Genomic DNA, 9005 nt, shown 5'->3' on the forward strand with positions numbered 1-9005 from the left:
TTGGTGATCTCTATCCTCCTCTTTGTTGAGTTGTCTTCAGGTTGTTTGCAAGATTTGCCTTGCTTGTCTTCAGTCTCTTGATCATCGTAGTGACATTTTGCAATCTTCCCATATTACTTTCTTTGTTCTCCTTTGGGTTTTTCTTCGTGTCATTGGAAGCTATCAGTAGGTTTAGGAATCTTCTCAGCTAAATATCCCACCTGGAATTCCAGCTTCCTGATGGACTCCCTGGTTCTTAATATTGGCTCACACCTCCTCTTTGAACACCTTATTTTCTTGATCTCTTGGCATATTCCTTCAAGTAAGCTTAATCTTAGAGAGCTTGTCATCAATTGATGAGTGATTCAGAGCAGATGTGCTGTTTTGGTTTTGATAGGCGTGTGGAGAAGTGTTATTGTGGGGGTATTGAGATGTCCTCTGTGTGAACTGCTGGTGAGCTGTATTGTTGTTGGAGTTGTAACATCTTTGGTCTTGGTTTTGATCTTGCTCACTTCCACCCAAAGTTTGGTGGTTTCTCAATCCAGGGTTGTAGGTTTGGAGTATGGATCATAGTATTTCCTTGGTGAATTCCCAATGTAGTTGGCTTGCTCCTGACTCCCCTCTGCTTCTTCATTCACTCCTTCTTGGGTTGTTGATAAGTGGAGATTGCTGCTACTTGGTTCATCTCCATCTTCTTGGTGAGGTCAGCCAGCTGCTGGGTAATGAGCTTGTTTTGGGCCAACAGAGCATCTACATTGTTTAGCTCCATTACTCCTCTTGTGTTCCCTCTTTCAGAAGCATAGAAGTAGTCGTTCTCTGCTACTGTTTCAATAACATCTATGGCTTCCTCAATAGTCTTCTTCTTGTTCAAAGATCCTCCGGATGAATGGTCTACGGCCTTCTTTGACTCATAAGAGAGCCCTTCATAGAAAATACGTAGCTGCACCCATTCGTTGAACATGTCAGGTGGACACCTCCTTGTTAAGTCCTTGAACCTCTCCCATGCTTCATATAGAGTCTCACCATCTTGTTGCCTGAAAGTTGAACCTCAGCTCTCAGCCTGTTGATTCGTTGAGGAGGGTAAAATCTTGCTAAGAATTTGTTCACCACGTCTTCCCAAGTTGTCAAGCTTTCCCTTGGAAAGATTCCAGCCACTTGGCTGCTTTGTCCCTAAGTGAGAATGGAAATAGGAGCAGTCTATAGGCGTCAGGGTGAACACCATTAGACTTCACTGTGTCACAAATTCTCAGGAAGGTGGTCAGATGTTGATTGGGGTCTTCTTGAACACCTCCTCCAAATGAACAGTTGTTCTGAACAAGGGTGATGAGTTGTGGTTTAAGTTCAAAGTTGTTGGCATAGATTGTTGGCTTTTGGATGCTACTTCCACAATTGCCTGGGTTTGGATTGATGTAAGAGCCCAAAACTCTTCTATCCTCCCCAGCATGATTTGCTCTACCTCCTCCCCCATGGTTGTGATCCTCTTCTTCATGATGGTTTTCCATGTTGTCTTCCATGTTTGTTTCAAAGAATTTCTCTTCTTCCTCAGCACCAACACTTTCTTTCCTCTTGCTCCCTCCTTAATCTAAGGAAGGTCCTCTCAGGTTCAGAATCGAAGGAAGTTGAAGCCCCACTTCTTCTCCTTGTCATACAACCATCAAGTGCAAGCAAGAAAAGATAGGTGCAGAAAGTATTTGTGTCAGAATTACTGTTAGTTGTGGGTGATGCAATATATCAAATAGTTAGTGGGTTAGCAAACAGAATTGGAAATAACAAAGAAAAACAAAAGAGCAGAGGAGGAAGGGAAGAAGTTTAACTAAAACAAAAAATAAATCACTCAAACAGAAAATGAAATTCACAGAAATAAAAATGCTCAATCTAGTGATCTTCCAATTTAATCATTATTGATGCACAATCAATCCCCGGCAACGGCGCCATAAACTTGATGCACGGAAAACTTGTCTCACAACAAATCTCCCTTCGGCAAGTGTACCGAATTTGTCGTCAAGTAAAAACTCACAATAGAGTGAGGTCGAATCCCACAGGGATTGATTGATCAAGCAACTTTAATTAGAAGAATGTTCTAGTTGAGCGAATCCAGAATTTGGGTTGAGAGTTGCAGAAGATAAAATGGCGGGAATGTAAATAACAGAAAAGTAAATGCTAGAATTAAAGGACTGGAAGTAAATGACTGAAAATAAATTGCAGAATTGTAAATGGGAATGGGGGATTTGCTCATAAAAGTAAATGGCAGAAATTAAAGAGAATGGGTAAGATCAGAGATGGGGAGTTCATTGGGCTTAGGAGATGTTGCAATTCTCCGGATCAAGTTCATTTTCATCTCTTCCTCAATCAATGCACTCATTGATCTCCTTGGCAATCTTAAGTGATTGAATTACAATTTCTTGCAATTCAATCTCTCAAATCTTGATCAATAGCCAATTCCTTGGTCAATTGCTCATGAGAAGAGATGAAGTATGGTTACTGATTATACCACATGCATTTCCCAAATCAAGTATTGAGAGGGTTATAGTCACATACCCATCCAAACCCAATTTGGTCCAGCATGAGAAAGCATTTCTAGCTTGATCTCTTCATTCCTCTTTCAAGGTTCAAAAGAGATCCAAGTTTGAATAGCTTCTCTTCCAAGATAACTACTCAATTGGATGAAGATCGAAAGCTTTCAAGTAAAATCAAGAGAAAAGATAGAAGAAGAATAATGAAAATTAGTATTGATCCATCAAATTACAATAGAGCTCCCTAACACAATGAAAGGGGTTTAGTTGTTCATAGCTCTTGAAAATGAGAATAAAGATGGAGAATACATCATAGAACTAGAAATTGCAGAGAAAAATAAAATACAGAGAGTAGTTCTCTTTTTCCAGCCTCCAGAACTCCTTAACAATTCAAAGCTACTCCTATATATACTATTTCTCTCAGCTTCTAGTTGGCTCTTCAAGTCTTGGGCCTTTGGATCTTGAGTTTGAAGCAGTTCTTTTCTTCATTTGGGCTTGGCTTTACTTGCAGAGAGAAAGTGCTAAGTGGGCAGAGACTTTAGCTCAGGGCGTTAGGGGTGTTAACATTTAGTGAAAGTATAAGTTCGAGAACGTTAGTGACACTTAACATTTTCACTAACGTTCCAATGTATCCCTTTGCCTTACGTTAGAGCCCACGTTAACTAGGTTAACGTGGCTTCTAACGTGGCCTTGCCAACCTTCGAGAACGTTAGTGACACTCAACATTGTCACTAACGTTCCAGTGTGCCCCTTTTTGCTTCACGTTAGAGTCCATGTTAACTAGGTTAACGTGGCTTCTAACGTGGCCATTCTTAGCCATCCCAACGTTAGTGACAATGTTGAGTGTCACTAACGTTGGCTCATCATTCATTCCTCATCGTTAGCTTTCACGCTAACTAAGTTAACATGGAAGTTAACGTGGCTCCTTGGGGGGGTTGTGTGGTTGCTTCCAACGTTAGCGACGATGTTGAGTGTCACTAACGTTGTCGACAACTCTCACTTCTTACGTTAGCTCCCACATTAACCAAGTTAACGTGGGAGTTAATGTGGTGTGTTGCATCCTTAGGCCAACGTTAGTGACAATGTTGAATGTCACTAACGTTGGCTTCTCTTCCCCTTTTAACGTTAGAGGCCACGTTAACTAGGTTAACGTGGGCTCTAACGTGGCCACTCATGAGTGTTTGCCAACGTTAGTGACAATGTTAAGTGTCACTACCGTTGGCTCAACTTCCCTTCTCCACGTTAGAGTTCACGTTAACTTAGTTAACGTGACTCTTAACGTGGGCAATGATGGCTTTGAGAGTGTTATTGGCAATCACTTTTCTCATTATCTTTGCAAGTTACCTCCCTTTCCTTGCTTCCTTTGATCCTGAAATTAAGCAATAGAGTACATCAAAGTTCTAGTCCAAGTCATGGGTAATGCAGCATATAATTTGTCACTAAATTCATACAAAATCCTCATGAAATAATGTAAAATGCACAATGTATGCTTGAATCAAGGTGTAGGTGAATATCTACCCAAAACTAGCTTATTTCCTAAAGAAATACATGAAACTACCCTAAAAATAGTAAAGAAAAGGTCAGTGAAACTAGCCAAGATGCCCTGGCATCAACCCACCCATGGCAGAACCCAACCCTACCCCACTCCTATAAATACCCTTCATTCTAACCCTTCATATACACACCTCCCATACACTACAAAACACCCCACGGCCGAGCCCTCCCTCTCCCTCTATCTTTTATAATTTCTTATTCTTCTACTCTATTCTTCTCTTTTCTTTATTTTTGCTCAAGGACGAGCAAAGTTTTAAGTTTGGTGTTGGAAAAGCGCTGCTTTTTTCTTTCCATTACCATTCATGGCACCCAAGGTTGGAGAACCCTCTAGAAAGTGGAAAGGAAAGGCGGTAGCCACCACCTCTAAATCTTGGGAGATGGAAAGATTCATCATCAAAGCCCATCAAGTCCACTTCTATAAAGTAGTGGTAGAGAAGAAAGTGATCCCTGAGGTCCCTTTCACCCTCAAGAAGAATGAGTATCCAGAAATCTGAAGAGAGATCCGGAGAAGAGGTTCGGAAGTCCTAATCAATCCCATCCAAGAGATTGGGATCTTAATGGTGTAAAAGTTCTATGCTAATGCATGGGTTACTAAAAACCATGACACTAGTGTAAACCCAAATCCAAGTAATTGGAGCACCATGGTCCGAGGGAGAATCTTAGATTTTAGCTCGAAAAGTGTGAGGTTGGCGTTCAACTTGCCTCTAATGCAAGGAGATCCACATCCTTACAATAGAAGAGTCAACTTTGATTAGAGACTAAATCAAGTGCTCTCAGACATCTGTGTGGAAGGGGTACATTGGAAAAGTGATTCCCAAGGCAAGCCCATTCAACTAAGAAGGGTTGACCTCAAGCCCATAGCTAGAGGATGGTTGGAATTCATTCAATGTTCCATCATCCTCACTAGCAACCGGTCAGAAGTGACCATTGAAAGGGTCATCATGGTCCATTACATTATGATTGGGAGTGAGGTGAAAGTACATGAGGTGATTCCTCGAGAATTGTACAAAATAGCTGAGAAGCCTTCCACCAATGCAAGGTTGGCATTCCCATACCTCATCTGTCATCTATGCAATTCAGCTAGAATTGTCATAGAAGGAGACATCTCCATTGGGGAGGACAATCCCATCACCAAGAAGAGGATGGAGAAAACTAGAGAGTATGCACAAGAGCCTGTGCATCCACCTCAGCATGAGATCCCTAAGATGCCTCAAGGAATGTATTTTCCTCCTCAAAGCTATTAGGATCAATGGCACACTTCTCTTGGAGAACTAAGCACTAACATGGAGCAATTGAGGGTGGAGCACCAAGAGCACTCCATCACCCTCAATGAAATAAGAGAAGACCAAAGATCCGTTAGGAAGATCAAAGGAGTGACACTGAAGAGATCAAGCTTCACATTGGATCCTCAAGGAGGAGCACTAGTCGCCACCATTAAAGGTGGATTGGTTCTCTTTATCTTCTTTTCCTATTATTTTTTTTCTGTTATGTTGTGTTATCTGTTCTCTTATTCTTGTTGCATGATCATTTGTATTGATGTCTTAAAGTTGTAAAATATTCCAAATATCTCTCATCTTGCTTAAAAGAAAATTTTATTTCAAAGAATTGAGAGATACATGAATTTCAAATTTAAAACAAGAATAGTTCAATTATTTTGACGTGGTGTTATTACTTTTGTTTTTTGAATGTATGAATCAACAGTGCATATTTGAAGTTAGAATTTTAGAATGTTGGCTCTTGAAAGATTATTGGTAATCTGAAAAATTCAAAAAATGATTCTTGAAGCAAGAAAAACCAGCAAAAAGAAAAAGAAAAAGCATGTTGCAAAAGAAAAAAAATATATATGCATGCGAAAAAAAAGGCAAAAAAATAAAAATAAAAAATAAATAAAAAGTAGAAAAAGCCAATAGCTCTTTAAACCAAAAGGCAAGAGCAAAAAAAAAAAGTCAGTAACCCTTTAAACCAAAAGGCAAGGGTAAAAAGAATCTAAGGCTTTGAGCATCAGTGGTTAGGAAGGCCTAAAGGAATAAAATCCTGGCCTAAGCGGCTCAAACAAGCTGTGCCTAACCATATGCTTGTGGCATGAAGGTGTCAAGTGAGAAGCTTGAGACAGAGTGGTTAAAGTCATTATCCAAAGCAAAAAGAGTGTGCTTAAGAACTCTGGACACCTCTATTTGGGGATTCTAGTAAAGCTGAATCACAATCTGAAAGGGTTCACCCAGGTAAACTGTCTGTGGCAAAAAAATGTGTTTAGGGTCACGGCCAAGACTCTCAAAGCTATTTTCAAGAATAAAAAAGAACTTAACAAGGAGAGTCAATAATATCAACTGGATTCTAAGTTCGTAAATAGACTAACATTTCTGAGTTTCAATGGATACTGAGATGCCAAAACTATTCAGAAGCAAAAAGCTACTAAGTCCCGCTCATCTAATTAAAGCTGAGCTTTATTGGAAACTTTGAAATTTATTGTATCTTACTTTTCTTTTATTCCTACTATGTTTCTAGTTGCTTCGGGACAAGCAACAGTTTAAGTTTGGTGTTGTGATAAGTTGATATTTTATACGCTTTTTGGCATCATTTTTATATAGTTTTTAGTATGTTTTGTTTAGTTTTTATTAATTTTTTATAGTTTTTAGTGTTAAATTCTGCTTTGAGTTTGTGTGTTTTTGTGCAATTTCAGGTATTTCTGGGTGAAATTGAGGAGCTGGAGCAAAAGTCTGATTCAGAGACAGAGAAAGAACTGTAGATGCTGTTTGGATCTGACCACCTTGCACTCAGAAGAGCTTTTCTGGAGCTACCAAAGTCCAAATAGAGTGTTCTTAATGGCTATACAAAGATGATTTCTAGAGCTTTCCAGAAATGTTTAATAGTCCATACTTTACTTCGGATTAGAAGGCCCAAAACTAGCATCCAACGCCAGCTTCCTGCCCCCTTCAAAGCATCCAGCTCCCAAAGAGCAGAGACTAGCGTCCAATGCCTAGAGAGGACCCCCTAGCCAGTGTTCAACACCCTAGAGGCCTTGTAGCACGTGGATCTCATCAAAGCTCACCCCAAACACTCACCAAGTGGGCCCCAGAAGTAGATTTTAGCACCAAAAAGACTATTTTACCCTTACTAGTCATTAGTTTTGTATTTAAAGTAGAAGATCACTCCTTGTTAGGGATCTTCACCTATCTTCAGCCACTTTACACATTTTTACCATTGTATTTTTCTTTCAGTATGAGCTTTTAAACCTCCTAGGTTGAGGGGAGGAGCCCTGCTGAGTCCTATGAATTTATAAAAGTATGTTCATCAGTGAATAGGATGATCAGTGACAATCAGCTCTGTTCATCATACTAAGACAGCGTGCCTGACAAACACCCGTGTCTTCCTGTGTTTGTGTGAATACGTGACTAGAAAATGCGATCCCCCAACTATGTTTATACATCTCTCAGACGGCTAATCTACGACTTCGTTGGGGACTTCTCGGGACACCCGTTCAGCCAATTTCTGGGGAGATTAGGGTCTCTGTGGTAGAGGCTAGAACCCAAAGAAGCAGCATTCTTTGGTTTGAAAGATTCGACCTTGTCTGTGGCGTTTTGAGTAGGATCGCCAGGAGAATGAACTGCTAGAGCTTCACCCTCGTTTAGATTGGATGACCATGGCCAATGGCGTTTGATCTGAAGTAGTGGAGATTAATGACCACGACCAACGGCGTTTATCACATACAGCCTACCATAGAAGAAGTCATTCACAACAAAAGAGCCAATAATACCAGAGTTAATTCAAAAAGATAAAGCAACTCCAATCCTTAACCATATTCCTATTACTGATTCCAATCCAATTCACAAGTACCAATTAAGAATAGTTTCCTCTATCTGTCTGACTAGGACCTGCAAGATAACCATAGCTTGCTTCAAACCACAATTCTCGTGGGATCAACCCTGACTCGCTCAGGTATTACTTGGATGACCCAGCGCACTTGCTGGTACAACTGTACATAGTGTAGGGATTCGTGCACCAGGGGGTGACGCAAGAAAGGTCCTATAATCTTACACTACACCCAATTCTGACTTTTATGGGGGCAGCATCTTCATTCCTGCCATTGGGGCAAACAACTTTGAGTTGAAACCACAACTAGTCACTCAGGTACAACAGAACTGCTAGTCTCATTGACTTCCACAGGAAGATCCAAACAAATTCATATTTGACTTTCTGCAGATATGTGACACTGTCAAGACTAATGGAGTAGATCCAAAAGTCTACAAGCTCATGCCTTCCCCTTTGCGGTAAGAGACAGAGCAAGGCTGTGGTTGGATTCCCAGCCTAAAGAGAGCCTAGATAGTTGGGAGAAGGTAGTCAATGGGTTCTTGACCAAGTTTTTTCCATCTCAAAAGCTGAGCAAGCTTAGAGTCGAAGTATAAACCTTCATACAGAAAGAGGGTGAATCCCTCTATGAAGCTTGGGAACGATACACGCAATTAATTAGAGATGTCATCCTGACATGATCTCAGACTAGACCATGTTAGATATCTTTTATGATAGCCTATCTGAGATGTCTAAGATGGCTTTGGACCATTCTGCAGGCGGATCCCTCCACCTGAAGAAGAGGCCAGAAGAGGCACAAAAGCTTATTGACATGGTTGCCAATAACCAGTATATGTACACCTATGAGAGGAATCCTGTGAACATTGGGACTACTCAGAAGAGAGGCATGTCCTAGTAGATCAACATGATCACTCAGCACTTGAGTAGGGTGCAGAGCACAGAGGCTTACTTTCCAGAGACAGCTTATGAGGTGGGCATAGGTGATAACACCTGGACCACCATGGAGGAATACTTTCAATCAGGGATGGAGGAATCACCCCAATTTTGGGTGGAGAGATCAGCAGAAGCCTCAACAAGGCTTCTGTAACAATCACTATGGTGGAATAAACCAAAATAGGATCAATAGTAAACCTTATAAGACATCTCAGCAAC

General features: G+C 40.7%; 2 non-coding genes across 2 annotated transcripts; one reads left to right on the forward strand and one right to left on the reverse strand.

Annotated features, from left to right (window-relative positions):
* Positions 1-938: 938 nt before the first annotated feature.
* Positions 939-1041, forward strand: LOC112746391 (small nucleolar RNA R71). Its single transcript, XR_003174277.1, has one exon. It is a non-coding gene; the product is annotated as a small nucleolar RNA R71 (small nucleolar RNA).
* A 7387-nt stretch (positions 1042-8428) lies between these two features.
* On the reverse strand, positions 8429-8531 carry LOC112745740 (small nucleolar RNA R71). Its single transcript, XR_003173653.1, has one exon. It is a non-coding gene; the product is annotated as a small nucleolar RNA R71 (small nucleolar RNA).
* Positions 8532-9005: the final 474 nt, after the last annotated feature.

Source organism: Arachis hypogaea, chromosome 14, assembly GCF_003086295.3.
Source record: "Arachis hypogaea cultivar Tifrunner chromosome 14, arahy.Tifrunner.gnm2.J5K5, whole genome shotgun sequence".
Lineage (NCBI taxonomy): Eukaryota > Viridiplantae > Streptophyta > Magnoliopsida > Fabales > Fabaceae > Arachis > Arachis hypogaea.